This window comes from Rhipicephalus sanguineus, chromosome 8 (genome assembly GCF_013339695.2).
Source record: "Rhipicephalus sanguineus isolate Rsan-2018 chromosome 8, BIME_Rsan_1.4, whole genome shotgun sequence".
Lineage (NCBI taxonomy): Eukaryota > Metazoa > Arthropoda > Arachnida > Ixodida > Ixodidae > Rhipicephalus > Rhipicephalus sanguineus.
This window is the reverse complement of record NC_051183.1, coordinates 169553135-169576191: the sequence shown is the minus strand read 5'-3', so window position 1 is coordinate 169576191 and position 23057 is coordinate 169553135.

The window sequence follows — 23057 nt, the reverse complement described above, 5'->3', positions numbered from 1 at the left end:
AAAAAGAAAAAAAAACAAAAAAGAAAAAAAGGAGTGAGCGACAAATGAATATAGAAGAAAAAAAAGAAGCACGAAAAAATTGAAGTGAAAAAAAGAAAAGAGAAAAGAAAAAGCATCGCGTTACAAAAAAAAGAAAAAAAGAAAAAAAGAGGAGAAGATAAAACAAAACAAAACAAGTGACAAGAAAACAAAAGAAAAAAACAAAAATATCATCGAGAGAGGAAAAAAACAAAAAAACAAAAAAAGACAGACTGATGCAAAAGAGAAAAGAAGAAATAAAATAAAAGAAAAAACCAAAACTGTGAAAATGGAAGTATATACAAAATATATATACATACTATGTTTACTCACGAATGCCACCCTCTAACTATCGAGGACCATCTGTCACACTTCAAAATTCTCTTTCTCACAATTAACACCATGAAATTACATCTCTAAAATTCATGAAGAAAGGTTAACCACACTAACAAGTCAGCCACAGAATATGTAAGCGCCGCACCATTCTCTCACACTTTCAACCACTAGATATGAGTAATGTAATAAAAATATGAAAAACAAGAATTCAAGGATAATTCAGTTTAGATATATTCTCCGCATCTACTACTGACACGTAATCCAAGTCACATTCTACCGTGCTGGGGGGTGGGGGGTCAGTAATCAAAATTTCATTATTTTACAGAGCACTTAATTACTAGGAGATGTTAAACCCAAAAATCAACAGCCTGCCCCCATAGGAAACAAGACAAGGAAGATTCCACGAAGACAAGACTGAAGAGCTACCACTTTCAAGATTCAGCACCGAAGATTAAACTCTGACACATGTTAGCAGCAAGAAAGCAATGTAAACGTGAACAGTAGTTTTTTTTTTGTCCGCTACTCTGGGTTGGGGTCCCGCTCTCCTTCCCCTTCAAAATTTAACTTGGCTCTGCCCTGTTCATTTTTCTTTTCACATTGGCATTGCCTGCTATATTATTATGGTGCGGGCCGAGGTTTTATTCTTTTTTTTTTCATACCTCACAATAAAGAAAGTTTAAGTCTGGCTGGGAGAGCAACAGGCTCTGGGGAGGCGTTGACCGTCCACAAAAAAGCATGTCCGTCGATGGCTCGAATAACACACCGCGGAACCAATACATTCTTCTTAAGAGCGTTGTTGCGATCAGGTGCAGTCCGGTGCAGGGTGCCAACCCGGCGCGAGAAGAGCATACGGGAACAAACACTGCTGTGCGACCAGGGATCGACACATCTTTAGAAATTGAAAGCACGTGAGTTCTGTGAGTTGGAGAGTCATCAATGGCGGCAGTTGGCAACGTGCTTTGTGGAAAAATTTCTCCAGTTCCACAGTCGAGCGTTGCACCGCATTCACGAAGGAGGTCTATACCTAAAATGACGTCATGAGTTGCGTGAGCTAACGAAGTGAATTCGGCTCTGAAACTGTGTCCTCCAATAGAAAGAAGAACGGAACAAATACCGAGAGGGCGCAACATTTGACCTCCAACTCCACGAAAAGTTTCTTGGCGGTCCCACGCGAACATAACTTTATGGCCTAAAAAACAACCTTTGAAAGGCTCATTACCGAAATAGCAGCACCAGTGTCTACAAGGGCGATAGTATTTACACCCTCTATACGCACACTAACTTTGTTCTTTAGCATCTCAACAGCAGGAGGAATGGGCGAATCTGAGCGACCCGCGACCGCACCTCCATCGGTCGCACCAGCTAGTTTCCCAGCTGAGGCGGGGAAGGCGACCGACGACGCGGGGACGGCGAACGGCTTGATGGTGTCTGAGGCGGTGTAAGGCTTCGCTCGGAGGCGGGGGACTCGTTGCGGAATCTGCTAGGCCACTGCTGTCGTAGAGGGTGGATGACAGGTGTAGGGGTCGAGGTTTCGTGCACGCGTTTGTGGTGTCCTCACTTCTTTCTTGTGTCCGTGTTTGCACGCGCTGTCTTTTTAGAATGAATATGCGTGCAATATTAATAATAACAGATGGAGTTTAACGTCCCAAAACGACGATATGATTATGAGATACGCTGTAGTGGAGGGCTCCGGAAAATTCGCCACTTGGGATTCTTTAACATGCACCTAAATATAAGTACACGGGCCTCAAGCACTTCCGCCTCCATCGAAAGTGCGACCACCACGGCCGGGACTGGATCCTGCGACCTTCGGATCAGCAGTGGAGCACCATAACCACTACTCCACCGTGGCGGTTCAAAATGTGTGCATACATCATCGTGTTGTTATCGCCACCTGGAACACAGCACATAAGTACGCTTCCTCGTCTATTGGAAATGTATCGTAAGGACAAGCCTCCAGTGATTACGCGACAATAATCTAGCACACGCACAAAATTCCGCGAGCAGATAGTAGGCAGAACGTTCAGCGTAGGCAGCAAGCTCTTTTTTTCCCACAGTGCCTGGCACGCCCGCCAGGGGCTAGTGCAGCATAGCGGGTAGGGAAAGGTCCATTGGACTTTACCGTCATGCAATATCTGAGCGTTACGAAGCAGGGAGTTCTTGGTGGAAAATTGAATTTCCAACGCTCCTCATTTTTGTGATCATAAGAGATATCAAGCAGGGAATCTTGGTCATAAGGAAGAAAAATTTTGTTGTCGAACTAATCTCCGACTATCGAGAAATACTTCAGCAGGCTTTTATCGTGTCACGTTACCGAATTCGTGTAAAATGACGCCTTTTCTGGTTTTCGTACTGCTGCTTGGAGCAATATCATTTAGTTGTAGGATAACGCGGATTTACAGACACATGCTGCTCAAATCAATGAAACAATTGTCTCAAACACACAACTTCACATACACACAAATTACTAACAAATGAGCCCAATTACGAAAAGAATATTCACCTGAGTCTATGGACGGGCAGGAGCGCATCCGGAAGGCACTCCTAAACACTGACAGGAAATGGGCCGCTGTAAATGAAACAAAAATATGCACTCACTGCATACCGTCATTTCAAACTTGGGCTGAGACATTGAGGACAACATTGCATTTGGAACAAAGTTGAGGATCGCTCACAGTGCAATGGAACGAAAAATTATGGGAGTCACATTCAGAGCTAATGCTAAAAGGTTAGCGCAAAACGAGCACAGCGGACAAAGGAAGAAAAGCGGGCTAGTTGCCATACCAACTAGCCCGCTCCCACACCTTGCTTCAACACATTCAGAGGACGGCAGAATGGGTCAAGGAACAAACAGGGGTAGGGGATATCCTAGTTGACAAGAAGCGAAAGAGATGAACCTTAGCTGGCTACGTAATGCGTAGGAGGAACGTGTAGGCTGTAACAACAACACAATGGCTGTCAAGGGATGGTAAATGCAGTCAATGAAGGCATAGATTTAGATGGAGTGACGAAATTAATAGGCATATAGTAGAGATAAAATGTAATCAGCTCGCACAGGACAGGGCAGACTGGAGATCATGCGGAGAGGTCTTCGTCTTGCAGTGGGCATAAATTGGCTGAAAATGATGATGATGATGATGATGCAATTAGTCAGTTCCGGGCCTTCAGTGGGCATGCAGTACTGCATGGGAAGCATCCTTCACGGACCACGCGGGTCAGTCATTATTTTACTGTACGTGGGATCGGCGAGGCTTACTTTCTATAAAAAGCCTCTCTGACCCACAGCGCTGTGCTTTGCAAGGATTGCCCTAGCTTCATCATAGGACAAGGATATTTTTTGTTCCTGCCATGCACCGATCGACAGAACCGGTGGATCGACTCGCAATGCTACGCGTTGAAAAGCATTACCGGAACGTTCTCTCTATGGTGACGTAAATAACATTTTAACAATCGAATTACATCTGGTGTAGTTTTCCTCTCGCACACATTTGCCAGCGTCCACTTCTACTTAAAAGATAGGCCTTCTTACCGGAGAGAGGCATAAATAAATACCCATGTTCTGTGCTGAAGCGCGTGCGCACGTCACTGAAACATTACCACGCCTGAGTTAATCGTACGGCGGCACCTCGGAAGATGCGTACGCGTTTCGGCCCCTTCTGGCCGGCGGCTATTCCAAGGTATATGTAAACTGGTAGCGTAACTTCCGCAGAAGCCCACGTGTCAAGCCGTTGGCTAGTTGTTGCAACAGTCGCCATCTATGTGAGGAGGGGACAAACAGAATTAAAAAAAAAGAAAAAGATGACGTCACAACCGGAAGAGGAAATGACATCACGTTTTAACGCGATGGGCGAGAAATTATTAAATTTTTTGACAGGGCGCCGCTTCTTACTTTTTATTTATAGCTGCACGTTCTTTTTCTTATCAATGTGACGGCTCCATAATGGAAGCCTGCAAGATAACGGGAGGAAGAAAAAAACAGATTTGCCTGGCGTTAAAGTGTTTCTCTTGCATCCGTAGACAGCGCAGTGTTTCTTCGCGTAGCGTGGCGGTCTCATCGTCCCGAAGGGCGACAGTACGCCGGCCGTGCGCTGGCAAAACACAGTCACTGAAACGGTTCCCGATGGCTGCGATGGGCTATATTACCTTCTGCCAAGTACCGCGACTAGAAAACAACGCTTATGCGAGGAAATCACCTAAGGGCGACAGGCACAAACCTACTGCAAGGTAAATGTAAATGGTAGCGAAGCTTCCATAGAAGCCCATACGTTCAGAAAATGGCGGCTCATCAGCTGCTCATGGGGCTTAGCGCCATCTGTGTGAGGAGGGAACACTTCCGGCGGAACAAAAAATAAAGCGGATGTGATGCAATATCCGGTAAAAAGTTACGTCATTTTGTTGTCACTAGCGCGAAATTTGACCTCAAAATATTTTTCTTAGGCCCCTTAACGCTAAGGGCTTGCGCTACGGCGAGCCGGCAACCCCTTGGCGAGTTCATTGAAGCCATAGCGCTGATAACACAGGGACCACAGAAAGAGGACAGGACGTGCACGTCCTGTCCTCTTTCTGTGATCCCTGTCTTATAAGCGCTATGGCTTCAGTGAACGTAACAAACCAACTAGCCCAAAAGTCTGTCCCCTTGGCGAGTGCGCTTGAAGCCAACGCTAGCTAAACTAATATCGACCCGTGACTAAACAGCGGTGTTTAAGTGTACCGCCGTTCAATTCGCCTTGGCTTTACTAAGAAACCTTAGTCTTGGAGCTTTTATTCTGCGTTGGTGTCATCTTTCATAGGGTGAATAAAGTAGGCAGCAGCGTACCTCTCATGTTTGCAACGTTGCTAATGTTCTTCGAACATGCGCAGGAGCCTTAAAGAGCGCATTGCATGTGTGCTTCAGTTCTAATGAGAAAAAATGACTCCTGGGCACGGCAAAATAATGATATTTCAGTTTTATTCAATGGTCACAATAACGCAATTTTATCACATCCTACACAATGCGCAACAAATGTCGTAATAAGTACAAAACGTGCGTACACTACATGCACTATGTTATGCCTTAGGTTCCGATAAATTAACCTTACGTGTAACGTATCAAGACACGCGAATTGTAGCGCGACAGATAACTTAGCGATCTGCTCACCGATAGCGGGAAATAAAGTAGGCACGGCGTGTTCACGAACGAAACCGGGCAGCAGGAATACTGATCCATGAAAATCCAGCAAGCACACTACTCCGAACCGTTTCCCCGGTGTCTTATGTAGAATAGAAGGCTCGCCAGGCATACGCGTGTTGCTATTGCATCCTTGGAACACCACATCGTTTCCGCGAGTACCGAGGAAAGAGTTCGGCGTGAAATGTTAGCCGCGTCGTGCCGTTGTCCGTTGAACACCGCAGCCAACACGTTCACCAACGATGAAACGCACCTCGCAACTTCGCGAACACCAAAATCAAAATCTCACCACAATAATTCACTTAACGCATGCAAGTGCGAAACACCAGAACACGTGAGGGGGCGTGTCGTTGCAGACGAGTTTACGAGCGCGCCTTTCGATGTACCGCAAGGGCTGCACTGAACAACAATGACGTGCGCCTTTCTTCAGGGGGCGCTAAGAAAAAGGTTTTTCGTAATAATTAAACACTATCCTACATTCTTGGCACATTTCACCGACATAATATTGTTCACGAAATAAATGTAATTTGTAAAGCATCAAGATTGCTTCGCCCTTGAATAAAACTTGGTTTTTCGGTATTAATGTTTGTTCCCTCCAAACATAGTCGCGCTTCAATTGCAGCACCCATAATTCTCCTTGCTGGTGTCGTTGGCAATAGATTCTGAACCGCTTTTCGCCCGAAGCTTCGCGACCTATTTGGATCGACCTTGCCTACTGCGCGAAAACGGGCGACGCCATTTGCATCTGAAAATGCGCAAAACCGTTGGCCCATGTTACCAGACTGCCTGCATGTACCCGCTGTTTCTGAAAATAAACGAAAAAAATTGGCCACTCAACCTCATACCCAAGACTAAAGTTTGATTAACCCTTTGAGGGTCGAATTTTTTCGCGAAATGCAGTCCAAAAATGTGTAATTTTTTTATTGCTGAAATAAATTCTTCAGACGATTCTATTTAAGAAAAAAATTGTCTAAAACTTTTTTTCGTGACCGTAAAGTGACAAAAAAATCAGTTTTGTTGCTACATACATATGGTTTATTCGTAGTAAAATCAAGCAGAATCCTAAAAAAAAGAAGCTTCACAGTTTTTTATGAATAAAAATTATGCATTGTATTAAACATAGCTCACAAACATACAAAAATAAGCGTACCAGACTACGTTTCCGGTTAAAAACGCTCGTGCTCAAACACTAAAAACTTCTCAGCGTGTGATAGTCTTTGAAGCATGGCTCCCCGCGCACGCGTTTCAGATGTCGCTCCTTGATCGTCATCGGAGTCTGAACTCGTCAAAACTCCTCGTCTGACGAACTGAAATCCAATGAATCAGATTCTGATCGGCAATTGGGGAATAGTCCGCATCGGAAGAATCGCTGCTCGACTCACCGGCAGCAGCGCAACCGACGCGCGCTTCCATAGCGTGAGCGAACTGCGTTAGTGAGCGCACGGAAGAAAACTCTATGGTTCTGCGCCCGTCCGGAAAGCAAAACGAGTGAAAAAGCTACAGTAATACTTCGTCTTATCGCCAACAAGACGTAGTTAGTTTTTCCGAGAACCCAAAACAGCAAACGCAATCACGGCGGCGTCGTTTGTGTAATTTAGCGCCGCGCGGAAACAGATGTAATCACGCGCCGGGGTGCAATAAATGAGAGAGTAACAAGCGGTCACCCTTTGAGAGATTAGAAACCAAACAGCCATCCGCTCTGCGGGCGCAAGAAGCGAAAACCACCCGAAGGACGAAACCGAAACGAGCCGGACCGCGTGCGCGCGTGCTGATGCGAGACTACAAGCCGCCGCGCCTCTTTGGAAAGAAAACAAAAAAAGACGGAGAGACATTGGCGCATTAAAAAAATTACACGAATTCCCGAAGCGTGGCAGCACATTCCAAGCAAGAGAAAAGGGAGAAGGCGCGCGTTTGAAACCAAACCGCGCCGCGGGCGCTCTCGGTTGCGCAAGCGATAGCCGGCGCGCGGCGCGCCATTTTGCGAAGCATAAAAAAAGCAACAACGGAGAGACATCGGCGCATGAAAAAAATTCCACGTATTCCCGAAGCGTGGCAGCACATGTCAAGCAAGAGAAATCATCGAAAAAGGCGCGCACTTTAAACCAGCTGCACCGCGAACGCGCTCGGATGGGCAAGCGATTGGCGGCGCGCCGTTTTGGGAAGCGAAAAAAAAATACAACGGAGAGACATCGGCGCATGAAAAAAATTCCACATATTCCCGAAGTGTTGAAGCACAGGCCAAACAAGAGAAATGATCGAAAAAGGCGCGCGTTTTAAAAATAAACGCTATGCCGTACATGTACGACGAAAACCCTTTGGTACCAGGAAGCTTCTGCCGTACATGTACGGCGAAAACCCTGAAGGGGTTAAAGTAATCTACTAATTTAATTCGTGACAAATAAAATTAAAACTAATGAAAATAAACGTTTAATTAATTTTTTGTTTTCATTATTTGTCCCCCCTCACCTAGTAGTGCTTTAATCGTCACGCGGGTGTTGATGTTTGTCGCAATAGGTTTACGACCACTTTTCGTTCCGACTTTCACGACCTATTTAGATTGACCTTGGCTATTCTTCGTCAGTCAGTGGCGGTTAGTTTCCCTTGTTCGGGCTCCAGGCAACGGCGGGCACGCGCCCCTCACTATTGAGTCAAGAGTCATCGGGAAAAAACGGAGTCGGATACCGAGGCAAGATGCCGCGATTCTACGGATACCGAGATTCTACGGCGATGCCACAGTGAGAAGGCATCTGTCGTGTTCTTCATCGGACCTAATTGTTTTGACTTTTGAAGAGCGATCCGAAGATGAGGGCCCATGTGTTCTGACAACTCGTAAGCTTTCCGCCAGAATTTTGTGTTCGTATCGCGTTCAGTAAGTCGTTTCTTTCCTTCGTCGCATGTTACTTTTCGTGTTTTCCGTACGTGAAAGATGTGCTGAGTTTATTAATGTCTACATTACCGCGTATTTGCTTTAGAATTGTTAGTTTGTGAATACCCATGTGGTGGGCTTTGTTGTGCGTGTCGATGTAGGTTAGATAAGTCCTCGCCCTTAGCGATGTTGTCAGCATTTGCGTGTATTATTTTGCTCTTTTCTCGCGTTGTCACGCGCCAGCTAAACATTCATTTCTCAATGCCCTTCGCCGTTCGTTTCGCGCAAAGAAATTATGGATTTGTAACACACAATTTTTTATTAGTTGTAAAGTTGTCGCCGTCTTTCAAGCTCTTGCCGCAGTCACCTTTTAATTAATAAATAGGCGATGAACTTTCTGGTAGTTCAAGGTGGTTATGGATTTCGGCTGTATCGAATGTCTGTTCACATGTAGATGTTCATTTATTTTATTTCGTGTCACACTTCGCTTTCCACTCACTTCCTTTTGAACCTTCGGTGAACTGACAACTCAAAGAAACGATAAGAGGGAGGCTGTGTGTATTTTTGAGTGGTCCCGTTTCCGCGATTTCTAATATAAGAGGTAAAGGTAATTACTTTAGGCTCTGTGCAGCTGTTATTTGCCAGCAAGTGGTCAGCAGAAGAAAGCGTGAAATGCGAAATTATTTTCAAAACTTGCAGCATCTTTGCCATATGTATACATGCAGAATAAACTTGTGTGTACTGTCACCTTTTTTACTCTGATTATCCCTGCTGCTTGCCTAAAAGCAAAAGCGTGGGCAACATGTGTGTATTTACGCGCACAAAAATTTACCTCTTGTTAAACTACACATTCAGTGGAAAATGTCGTAAAGATATTGACATATCCAACGAAAAGGCTGGCAAGAACCAGCGTTAAACACTGGAAAAGAAAGAGTGATGGTGTAGCCAACCATAAAGGCTGGCAAAAAAATATTGAAGCTGCCAATATTTGTACAATGTTGGCGATACGTACGAAGGACAATGTTGGCTACAGCCATCCTTGCCATTATTGGCGATATATTGGACGGACAATGCTGACTAGAGCCATCTTTGGAAACATTGGGCCATCATTGGCTTCCAATATTGGACCAATGCACACTTAGGTGTAGCCAACCCCCAAAAGCCAACGTAGGACCAATATTTCTGCCAATGTTTGCCAACCTTCGGCCGAGATCGGTCCAGTGCCGGCGTGCTGCGTGGGAAGAAGAGTAATGCGCATGGGTGTGACGAAGACATTATGCCGAGATGGTTCTGATTACTGCCTGAGATATCGGAATTCCTTGTCTGTAAGGGGGAGGGCAAGGGCACTGACACAATCCGCGCCTTTGCACATCATGGTGTACGTTTCAAATATTTCACGTGCCAGATGTCCTTGTATCGGCACAACACTTTGGCTTTCTTTTCAGCAGCAGAGTGCACCCACAGTCTGCGCAATGCACAGCTAAATTGCTACCGTGCTTGATTTTGACGTTATTCACGTGCTCACGCAGGCGATCATTGGACATCGTCCCGACTGGCCGATGTACGATCTGCCACACGTCGTGGGAATCTAATACACGATCTCTTTTTTGCACTGTACATAGGGCGGAGCGTTGTTCTTCCCGCAGGACTTGAAGTCGGAGGGATTTCCGTTGACGCGTTTGCACAAAGATGAAAGTTTGTTCGGCGCTAAAAACACCACGCTCACATCTGCTCTCCCAGCGGCTTTTTTTTATTCGATGCGAAACTGCACGAACATAAGGTATCTCAACTACTTTTGATCTGTCGAGTTGAGGTCGTTCTTTTTCTTATGTGTCTATATCTTACATTTTCTTATGTGTCTATGTCTTTTTCTTACGTGTTATGTCTTATGTGTTGCGCGTTTGGTGAAGATTTTTGTCGTACAGCGAGATTGAGCACTTTATTGAGATTCTGCATTATATTGTCACAAAAATACTGTCAAACAACCAAACAGAAGCAGGACAGCTGGCTATCACTGTGCGCAAGGATGTGTCGCAAAGTCAGTGGAGTATTGGAACCATGACGCTTACTTGGCTAAGACGAGCGTAGTGGTGAGGGAGAGAAACTAACACTCCCGCGAGTACCTGTAATCGTGTCTTATTCATAATGCGCAAAAATTTCTAAGCAGGAATGAGGCTTGCTTTTCACCAGCGTACTCTAAGTGCCTCGGGCACACGCTCAACGGACACAAGCACGCCTTGACCGTTTTAGCACCGCAGCCGAAGCGACTGAAAGATTAACAAACATTTCAACTTTGTTCAATGTTTCTCTGCGTTTATTTCCTTCATTGCGCCGCCTCCCAATGAGATGAATCATTCATTGGGTGATGTTAGAGTGACCTAGAATAGGGGGAGTGTCCAAAGCGCCGGCTCCCGCGTGGGCCTTTTGCCGTGAACTCCCGCGCCGCGCCGCTGCTGCGCCGGACCCGTGGGCTTTCCGCGCTCGGGAAGCGCGCGGAAAGCGAGGGGCGTCTGCTACACGCTGTATTTTTTTGCGCCGCGTTTCCACACAGGGCACTTGAAGCCTACTTAACTTTTATAATGCGGTGCGGAATGGAGCTTATCCATCTTTAAGCATTGTGTTAGCGCTGGGGCAACAACAGGATGCAAAAAATCCTGTGTCAAGCGGCATCAGCGTGGCCTAGTTCCGGTCACAGAGATCGAGAACGTTGGTGCGTGTGTAAAAACGCGCAAAACGGACACGCACAAGCAAGAAACGAAAAAAAAAAGACATTATTCGCACGAGTAATCGGGCAATAGCATCACGCATGCACGAATTAAGAGTAACAAAAAAAAAGTAAATTGCACGCGCAGTCAGCTGAAATACTTGCGCGCAGTGACCGCTTCACACTACGAGCGTTTTGCTCATGGTCGCCACTGGTTTGCTAGCCATATGCACACCGCTTTATTCGACAATTCATTATCCTCCACTAGCTCTTTATTATGGACGGAGCACACCGGGAAGACGCAAGGGAAACAAAAAAAGTAAAAAAAAAGAGTAGAGACGGCCATATACGACCGCAATGCTGTTGGCTTATTTTTGCTTCTGAGATAGCGTGCAACAAGGCTCAGCGTGCGCAAGCATTTGAAAGAAAAGCAATGCCAGGTAAACTAACTTTATTCCACAAAATTTTGCATAAAAGGCGTAATATATCATGCAACAAAGCTACAAATGCCCGCATTCTTGCTGTACAAGCTGCCTGAACGAAAATACGGTAAGGAATTGACAAATAGAAGTGTAATATCTCAATCACTTCAGAAAATTGTTGAAATGCAGAGATCCCTTATGTACCTAGCCTGAAAAAATGCAACAGGCGGTAATATATATATATATATATATATATATATATATATATATATATATATATATATATATATATATTATCGCCCGTTGCATTGGATCGCTGACGTCAGTATGAAACGTTGACGCGAGATGCGTGCATTGCTTCGCCATACGAAATGAAAACAGTTTCAAACAACTTATTCCAACGTCACATGTTTCCACGGTTCTCGGAGGTTAGCGTTCGCCCGGTTCAGAGACTTTACAAAAGGATGTGGACGAGTAGTTAATAAAATACAATTGTTTCCGCGGCAGTTGAGTGCGCGCCAACAGGGCACCCGACCGCAATTTCCCGCTTTTTCCTGATGACTTCAATATAGCGTCCACCACAATTTCGTGCTGAAGCTCCGGAGTACTTAAATAGCGAGTCTGGTCACCTCTTGAATAAATATAAAGAGATGACCAGACAAGTAAAGCAAGCCTCTTTTGTCCCGCAGACGCGTGCAATCAGCTGCTCTGAACTGAGAATCACGTTTGTTTTCGGGCGATCGCTTGTAACGTGAAGTGAGGCATACACGATGATGCACTGTTATGGTTTCATTTACTTTGATTTGTATTTTTTTTAAGGTAGAGCCTTAGATGCCTCATCAAACAGGAAAATTGACCGTCGGCGTCCCGCGTAGCCAACACGAGTAATGCACAATATCATCACGCGATGACGTCGACAGAACTTGTGACGTTACTATGACGTCATTCAACGTGACATCATATGATGACGCTATCACATTACACGGTCGCTTTGCATTGCCTCCGTGATCGGGGGCCGGCAATGTACACAGAGGATAATCTAAAAGCAGGTGAGGTGCAGAAAGCTTGCAATGCCTTGGATCCTGTCGGCAATCCGAAAGCACGTTATGTACAGAAGGAAGCTTTCAGAGAGGGGCGAGGGAGGATCAATGCATCGACTGACGAAAAAGATGGCTTTCGTTTTCGAGTCATCTCAGGCGAATGCATAATGTTTTTTTTTTCATGCAAATTTTTCGCATACATTTTACCTATGCGGTCAGTTCTTCGAAATGTATGGTAAGTCTAACATGGTTAGATCGATACAGGTGACCACCACGTTTTTTTTATAACCTGACGGAAACAAATCGTCAGACCACACATCGTCATAATTATTTCTGGTTACAGAAAGCGGGTTTGCGCACCACATACCATATCATTATTGTTAGTCGCTACGCAAATGGCAAGCATGTCAAGTTAATGATGCCATGACCTATCGGTCGTGTTGGGCGTACGTACATTCGTGCCCCTCCATGCTAATTTTCGTGTATACCACGTGAACGAGACGCGAGTAATTTTTTACTTTTGGTACCGCGGCCACGCCGACTGACACATTCGGCTTCGCATGAAATGGCTTGAAACAGCAGAGCGCCGTAGGCAGCCTTGTAAAACAAATGGAATGCACGAAATAAAACATAGGACATGAAGGGTGCAAACGTGTTAGCATGCATGAGCTAGTTACTATACGTGCATTATGTGCTACGTTCTCCTGGTTATCTCCAGTTTATTCTTTCCTGCAGCAAGTTTTCGTTCGTCATTCCAGACGAAAGTAAGTTAAGCGCCTTTTCTCACTCTGAAGTGCGCGCAGGATGCGTTCCTCAAACAGCCGCGGAAGTGTGGAGCAACGCGGTGACAAACCAGCTGAAAGAATATATACAAAATCCCCGTTTCACAACACACAAACTAACAAACGCGTTTTCTGTGTGATGAATCGCTGCTGTATTATGTTGCAGTGACGCAGTATTAAATATTGCCCGAATTTCCGCAACTTCAGCTAATAGCGGCCAAAATATCACGCGCGTAGCAGACGCTCGCCGGTTTGACGCGGCTTCCGCCGCGGAGAAAGCCCACGGGTCCGGCACGGCAGCGCCGCGGCGCGGAAGTTCACAGCAAAAGGCCCTCGCTCCTCCCATGTATTCGCGCGGCGCTTTGGACACTCCCCCTATTCTAGGTCACTCTAGTGATGTCTTTATGTTGCAGTAAACTAAAATAGCCGGGAAAATGATAATGATGATGATGACGACGAATAATGAAAAGAATAATTCACTGCGGGGCCTCCAGTGTACCTGCATTGCAATTTAGGAATCCTTGTTTACGGACACCGCGGGTCAGCCAGTATTTCATAAAAAGTGGGATCCACCCAGACTCACTTTCTAGTAATAGTAGTAGTAGTAGTAATAGTAATACTTTTATTCACAGTAAGCCGAATACAGAGCTCACTGCAGGGGCAAGGGCTAAAGGCGAACAGCCTGACAAAGGCCCCTGTCCCTCCGCAGTTCGTGACAGTGCAAAGCTTCAACATCAGTACAGAAAAAAAATATATATATATATACATATATATATATTCAATACATTGGTTTCAGAGAAATGGAGAACAAGCAACTTGCAATTGTACACATAAAATTCACACACAGATAAAATAAGTTTACATAACACATTTCAATAATTAGAGGTCGCTCTCGTAAAAATACACAACTAAACGATATCAATAAAAAACTTCAAAAACAGAGGCGCAAAATGCATGCGGATGCACCGAATTATACTGTACACTGGTGGAATCATAATACAAATTCATGAACAATTTAAGCATTAGCGGAGGCATGAAACTCCACTAAGTAGTTTCGATAATGTATACCGGTGGTTAATAATAAGTTCTATATGTGCTTCTTAAAAGCCGCTTTACTAGCCCTAAAGTTCAATTGATCTGCAAGGGTATTTAAAACATGAGGTACCTGGTACGCAACACTTTGTTTTCCATACTTGGTTCTTGTTCTAGGAACTCGTATCTTTTGTTCTCGCAAACTGTAGTGTGGTCTTTCGGTGCAACTTTCTTCATATAGCTTATTTTTTTTAATTAACTGAAGCAATTTAAAATGATATAATTGATCAATTCTGAGTATGGAATGTTTAATGAATAGTGGAGCAGTGCGCAAGTCTTTCAGGTTTCCCCTGTATTTTTCAAAGCAGCGCAATATTTTCTTTTGTAAAATTATTAGCTTTTGGTAATTCCCTTGCGATGTCGTTCCCCAGACTAACATCCCATAAGTTACTTTAGAATGGAAGAGTGCATAGTACATACTTATTTTTAACCTCAATGGGATTAAGTGTATTGTTCTAAAAAAACAACCAACTGTTCGCGCTAATGCGGTAATCAGATGATTCACATGTGTGTTCCAGTTTAAGTCCTCCTGAAACCACACACCAAGAAACTTTTGTTCCCTAACGTGTGCGATGCAATTTCCTTCCAATTTTACAGTTATGTTACTGATAGGTTTCTTTATAGGTCGGAATATTATATAGGTTGTTTTTTTCGCATTTAAGCGCAGTTCATTTTGCTTTAACCAATTTGAAAGATTGCTTAGATAATTATTTACACTGACCTCAAGTGATATTAGATTGTCTGATGAAAAGAAAACATTCGTATCGTCAGCGTACATTATAAGTTCAGGAGAATGAGGTATATCGACAATATCATTTATATAGGCAAGGAACAATAATGGCCCCAGTATAGACCCTTGAGGGACTCCTTGTTTAATTTTATCTTTGTAGAAATAGTGTTATTCAGTTGTACATATTGATAACGATCTTCAAGGTAACTTTTAAAAAGTTGTAGTGTAACTCCACGCACCCCATACCTCGATAATTTATGAATCAATGATTTGAATTGTATGGAGTCAAATGCCTTTTGAAGATCGAGAAAGAGCCCAAGAGTGTATTTTTTTATTTTCCATATTTTCGATTATCTTATCTTTGATATACAGTAGAGCTTGTTCCGTTGATTTATTTTTTTGAAAACCGTACTGACTTTTTGTTATTATTTGATGCTTATCAAAAAAGGATGCAAGTCTATGATACATTACCCCTTCAAATATTTTTGATATCGTTGGAAGCACGGATATAGGTCGATAATTCGCTAAAGTATTGATATCACCACCTTTATGTACTGCAGTGACTTTTGCCACTTTTAACTGCTCTGGAAATACACCGTTAGTGAGGGTGAGGTTGATAATGTAAGCCAAGACATTAGATATGAATGGTGATATCATTTTCAACTCAACAAAACCTATTTCATCAATCCCTGTTGCAACATTATTTTTCAGCTTTCTGATTAAGCTTTCTACTTCAACCGGATCTGTGGGTACGAGAAAAATAGAATACGGCAAAGTAGATTTATCAGGAGTTGGAGCGTTATCTCGGTTTCCATCCGTTGAAACGTAGGAACCCGCACTTATGAAGTGTTCATTCATAACATTGGCCAACCTTTCACCGCTGAATGTCTCACCATTAATTGTTAAATCCTGTGTCCTATTCGAACCCTTATTTCTGCTCGTAAGCCCATTTATGACCTCCCATAGCTTCCTCGGGTCATTGTAAATTCTTTCAAATAATTTTTCATAGTAGTTCAGTTTAGCCTTCCGTATTTCTGAATTTTAAAACGTTTCTGTATTTCTTGTACTCAGCTAAGGCGCCTGTGTTCCGCGAACGGATGAAATCATGGTACAATTTATTCTTTATTTGTATGTGTCGGTAAAGATCACGATTTATCCAAGGCTTTCTGCATTTTTTATTTATATCACGTGAGCGCTTCTGAAGTGGAAATGCCGCGTCATAACTAGCACTCAACAACCGCAGGAATGTGTTATAAGCATCATCAGGATTATCTTGCCTATAAACAGTGTAAGAGGTATCTTTCATTCTCGACCTTGTGCTTACCAAGCATTCCCCTACCTCCGTTATTGGACCAGTATTCTTTTTTTTTTTGGTCCTGCCGTGCATCGACGGTCACAACTGGTGGAACGACTCCCAATTCTATGCAATGAAAAGCACTGTAGCAATGCTTGCTGTGTGGTGACGTACGTAACATTTTAAAACTAGTGTAGTTCTACACCAGTGATGCGAATGCACACGCAGCAGCGGAGCTAGTAACGTTCCGCTCCTCCTTACCTTTTATTTTCCTACTTTTTTCTCTCTCTATGCATCTTTTTATTTCTCTTTCTCCCTCTTTTTATTGTTCTTTCTCTATCTTCCATTTCTATCTCTCTATCTCTGTATTTGTCCCCTCTGCTTTATATATCTTTCTCTCGTTCTCTGTATCTTTCTCTTTTTTTATTTCACTCTCTCTCTTTTTCTTCATTTTTTTTACTTTCTGCCTTTCGTTTTCTTTGTGTTTTTCTTTGTGGGTATACGCAATGTCGTTTCACGTTCAGGAAATCAGAAACAATCGTGTATGATTTATGCTAAAACCGCAGTCTTCATGAAAACTTGGCTTTTGTGATCTACCTGCACGAGGGTTAGTGGTTTATGACACTTTAGGTTGGTTAATATGGCCATTTCGCCACACGTCCTGCGTAGTTTGAAACCCGCATGCCAATAGGGCCTGTCTAAATTTGAATCTGCTGAGTAAACTACTTGACTGTCACTGAGTAGAATAGTAGTGATGTGTGCGAGTGAGCAAGGCTGAATTGAAGTGTGGTGAAATGAACGCCAAATCATATGGACCTGCCCATTGGTACTTAAGTGGGTGAGTGATAGCGACTGCAGGGAAGTAGAATAATCGAGGCTGCTTTATAGTGCATTCATATATGAGAGCTTGCGCAAAGCCTACTAGTGTTTGGCAGCTATATTACCGTAAGGCGTGGACGCACCCACGTTGATGCCTAGTGCCAGATCTCCATCCCGAAGCTTAAGCCAAAGATCATAATTTAACCACTGCGGTAGCTGAGGTAGTTAACATACACCTGGAGAGAGATATGCTGAACCCAACGCAAAGGTGGCATCTAAAAGCAAATAACACTTGTACTCATTCAAAGCGTCATCATTTGAGGTGAAGAACACCAAGCTGTGCGCTCGCCTTTATATGGTTACCTACGGCTTTGGTCATGCATATGTCACACAGCGCTTCAGCAACGGAAGAGCTAGAGTTGGTAGCTTGAGCCGTCAACACGGGAAGGCGTCCCGCTTCCCACTACCTAGTCTCTCTGATGCGAAAGGGTTATCGCTGAAACTAACGAAACGCTTCCTGTCGGCGCTCTTTAGTGTAATGATGCAGCACTCCACTTTACTGGTCCCAAATGGTGACACCACCCCGAGCCAGCCAAGGTCACTGTGAAAGGAAAATGGTGTGAGAGATATGGAGTGCGTTTGTGAAGCATCATGCATGACCGTTTTGGACCGAGAGGTCGTGGTTTCGATTATCAGGTCATTCACATCGAGGAATACTTTAGATGCGAAGCAGCTTTTGCTCGGGGCTGTGTCCGGCGGTGGCGTCCGCGCTCCACTGCGCGTGCTCCTACTCTCTCTCCTCTACTCTCCTACGCTCCCCCCCCCCTCTCGAGCGCCTCATTCTCTCCTGCGCAACGCCGCGGTGAGGCAAGCGCATGCGGTCTCCTCCCCCTCTCTCACCTCTCCTATGCTCCCCGCCTCTCACGCGCCTGCCAACCGCGTGCTCCGCTCGCCCTGTGAGAATTAACGGTCAGGCTAGAGAGAAGGCACGACGCGCGTAGCGTTTCTCTTCGCGTTCTACTACACTTTGAATGGATGGATGCGGCTTACGGCGCGGGACTTCGCCCCAGCTTAAGAACCTCCGAGCCGGCCCCTAAAAAAAATTACACCATCTCCCGCTCAAGCGAGCAATCTCCCCGCTGCTTCGCATTCACACATGGTTTCCTTTAGCGGGAGATAGTGTAAATTTTTCGTCTAAATGCTTCTTTGTCATCTTTATTTCACTGACAAATTTTTGTGAAGGAAATACGTCAGGAAAGTCTCGGTAAACCCGGGCATCAAAACACTTTAGTGATGGAAGCAGAAGATCGCTTTCGCCTTCCACTAGCCTTAGGCGAATCCATAGAGACCCTGTGAGTTCTTATCTCTTTGGTTCACGCCAGCTCTGTGTGATTGTCAGACATTTCAGTGAGGCCCCGCTGCTCTACCAATGGCGTTGCCGCATACTCGTAGGCTTCGAATTTACCCCGAAGCCTGCGACACCTGAAAGGCCTGGAAGTGGTGTAATTCGAATTAATAATGGTTAGTCGACTCGTGCAGGACTGCACATGTTGTTCATGATGACTGACGGACTCATTGAGCAGACACGGACATTTGATGAGGAAGAAACGAGCATTTAATGAGAACAAGGACCACAGCATGAGATACACTGTGAACTAAGAGGAAACAAGAACGCGCAATGAAAGAAAGAACGACACAAGAAACTATGCACTGAATGAATAAATACAGGTACAAAACGATACGACGCGGTACGCTAATAAGATAACTCAACACGTTGAAGACTATGAGAGATCCAAAACAGAAAAATATTGTTGCTCCCGCTTCGGACCTTCTATACGACCAAGCTCACACTAGTACAGTGGTACTTTAAAGCTGGTAATGATAATAAAATTAGTGATAAAAATTGCAATAAAAAGTTCCGTATGCACGATTCCAGTCATTGCTAATGGAGGTGACGAGGTTACGCTGATGGTCTCGCAGCTGCGGTAGACGACGATGGTGCCTGGTGTTGCGGCCGACTCGATTAGTTACGCGGGAGACTCCGCACTCGACGCTAACGCGATACTCGCGACACCGACTCCCGGAGCAGCCAAATTCTGTTTAGGTGTACGCATTCCCATCGGAGATGCACTCCCCCAACACGCGTCTTTCGCTGCAGATATGGAAAAGCAGCGGAGGCGCCTTTCCTGCAGAGTCATTTGTGGGAAGCTTCACTCCCGCCACTGCGGCGCCTTTCTTTCGACGAAGGGGCGCACGAGCGTGAACTGCAGACATTTGTGACAGTGAGGAAGTTACCTGCGTGAACGCGTCATTTGTTTTGTACAGGAAAAGCTGTTATGACATCACAACAGCAGCCGATTATGTAAAGTAGTTGGTAGCCGCAGCCGCAACTAGTGTTTGTAAGCTCTATCACGCGAATTGTGAAAAATAAATCTCGAGAATCGAATGGAATTTGAACCAGGGCCCTATGCGTGACAGTCGTCTTTCTTACCATCGAGCCACGGCGGTTCACGAAACTGCCTCCCAAGGAGACCCTATAGAGGCTCCATGCCTGACAAGCAATCTCATTAGGAGATGTACTAAAGCGTGGTAGAAGAGTAATATAGCAAGGAGGCGTCACACAATGCGAGTCGCGTAACGAGCGGGTGGTTTGAAGGCTGTCAAGCGTTAGAAAGGGCTCGTCCATGATTCTTGTCCGTCATCAGCCACAGAATCCATAAAGTGCACACAATGCCTTACAGCTGTGTGGCGGCTAGCTCGCTTCTCCGCAGAATGATGAATAATGGCACAGTGGGCGCTTCACTAATTCACAAAAATCACCACGATTTACGGCCTACTGGGTACCTTGCCAGTGTTCGAGTAATAGGTGCTCCAAAAAAGTTTACAGCGGGCTCTAGCAAGGCCGCTCTTCCAGCTTTCGCTGCAACTGTGCTGCGTGTTTCGCACAGGCCTGGTGGTTTCTTTTTTCCTGGCCGGAAAACGGGTCCTATTTTTATTCAATCGTATGCCAATTTTCGACTGCCGCGCTGCACATCTTTACTTCGTTGTGCTCACGCAAAGCGCTTATCTGCGGAACGAGTGTCACACTTCTACTTCGATAGCACAATCAAATCTACTACGGCGTGCTTGGAAGGGTGCGCCGTTGGGCATGTGTCACTTCGTGAGAAATATTTTGACTGATAACCAGTTATACTGCTAGACTGCTCTAGAAACACAAGCACATAGCCACGGCTGCCAAAGAGTGCGTCGCGTTAAAAAGTGAACGGGGCAAAATGTTCGTGCCCAGTGAGAAAATAGCCAGGTCGTTGAATAAAGGATGGATGCGTCTTCGGCGTGGCGCTACTGTCGATTGCCGCTTACATAGCGGAAATGTCAAGAAGAGGCTCTTGGAAGACGCACTGGCGCGGTCCGTAAACTTTTTGATTGATTGTACAAATATAGGCTTGTATGCACATGTCAAATTGAAAAATATCATAATGAAAAAATAACTGCGTTTTATTCGCTAGTATAGAGACAATTAACAGCGTACACCAGTAAACGGCCACGTGATGGGCATCCCATGCATGTTCACTTTCTTGCCACGTGGGGCGCCGCAAGTTGCTTTGAGTGAAGAAATAGAAATATAAATCCGCGTTTAACGAGAAAACCAGGGTTTGGTTAAGCCGATGTAATAGACAATCATTCCATTGGAGTCTTGTACCTGCTATACAATGAATAGATAAATAAAAATTGGAGGACCATTGAGATTCGTCTGAAGAGTAGAATGCGATAGTACAATCGGGCCCCGCTCTTATCGCTTCTCGATCGGTAGCCTCGCTTTGTTCTCGGTGGACTCCTCGACTGGGGAGCGCACGGTGGGGGGCTAGTTAGTCAGATATTTTCACGACTAAGAGACGGCTGGATGTCAGAGCACAACGAAGTGAGGAGCACGAGCAGCAATCACCATTTTGCTCTGAGTAAGACGACGCTGAAGCGTCTGCTCTTTTGATCTGTCAATACAGACCTTGTTTTTCCTTGTCTCACCGTGATCCTGTTTCCTGTTCTTTCCGCGTTAAGACACTGGTGGAGGTGCTGGACTTCAACGCCTTATGCCCAACGCTCCTCCTCTGAGCGGCACTGCCAGTCCGATGCGGCATCCCATTCCTGAAGTGCACTACTGTTCACCGCTACAGTCGCCGAATTCAAGGGCTTAGTCCCGTGGCATCCCCCTGGACCTTGCCCAACAAGGGACTCCGTTTAAAGAAATGGCAACCGCCGGTGCTTCACATGTTACTGTTGAGCAGCCTGGGATTCCTGAGACCTTCCACGGTGAAGTTTATGAGGACGTCGAGGATTGGCTCGAGCAGTATGAGCGAGTCGCGAAGGCGAATCGTTGGACCGTAGAGCAGAAGCTGTTACGCGCCTACTTTGCTCTGCAGACAGCCTCCGTACGTGGTACGTGAACCAGGAAGCCACATTGTCTTCCTGGGCTGCGTTTCGTCAGCAGCTTCTCGGAACCTTTGCAAACAGCGACTGTCGCGAAACTGCTCGGCAGCTCATCGAGTCACGCATACAGAAGCTAGCTTAGAGTGTTGCTGTGTTTGCGGAGGACATATCACGCCTGTTTCGCCGAGCTGACCCTGAAATGCCTCAAGCTAAGAAACTCCGATATTTGATGAGACGCGTCAAAGAACACATTTTTGCCGGTCTTCGCAACCCGCCAACAACCGTAGCTGAATCCCCCAGGGATGCTAAAACCATCGAGCAAGCCGTCAAGCGACGGTGTCGCTACAACGACCGGCCAAACAGGGCATCGATCAGCGTATCTGCTTTGACTGCCGGCAGTGACTGTTCTGTGGGTGGGCTCATTCTCGAGAAGAGCTCACGCAGACGAGATCCGAGGAGGAGTTCATCAGGAGATCCGCAACCTCCTGTGACTCCGCAAGAACCACCCGCAATGCCTTCTGTCGCAGAAGTTGTGCGGCGAAAAAATCGCCAGGCATTGTGGTTGTCCTAATCCCTATCACATCAGCGGTCGGTAAACTACGCATCTTCCGTCCGTTGTCCAACTACAGTGACACACAGCTCGGAACCACTGTCTTACTGCAACGTCACCACTGGGCCTTACAACGAGTCATTGACCCTAACGTAATTTCCTCCGCCGCCGACTCCACAGCCTAATGCACCTACGGAAACAACGCCTCTCTACCCTTCGCCGATATCTGCTACTTGGTCACCAAGGATGCCCACCAGTCGACCATTCTTTTGTAATACCTACTTGCGGTGCGCCGACGACCGCCGTCCACCTTGCATCCATTGCTGAGAAGCTGCCCATGTTTACCGCGTCCTTTGCCCGTATCGGTACCATAGATATCAGAGAGTTGCACCGACCTTCCATTGAACTCGTTTTGATAACCGGCTTGACAGCAATGTATGCGCGCAAGCACAGTCACTCTATACGCGATATTGTCGACCCCGCTCTCCGCCTCCTGCAGCAAACTCACCGCTCCGACGCAGTTACGCCGATGCGGTCTGGGGCATATCGCCTAGCCTTCGTCGGGGAAACAGCAGGGACCTTCAGGAGGATGGGTGCCGCCCATCAAGATGCTAAATGTCTCCAACGTCTTCAGTACGACACAATATGACGGACGATACGGCGCTGCCAACAGCAATGGAAATCGTAAGCGGAAACTTAGACGTTCTCATAGACGGACACCCAGTAACAGCGCTGCTATATACTCAGACTGACTTCTATATTGTTAGCCGGAAACTCGCCGACTGCCTCAAGAAAGCAAAGCTTTATGGAAG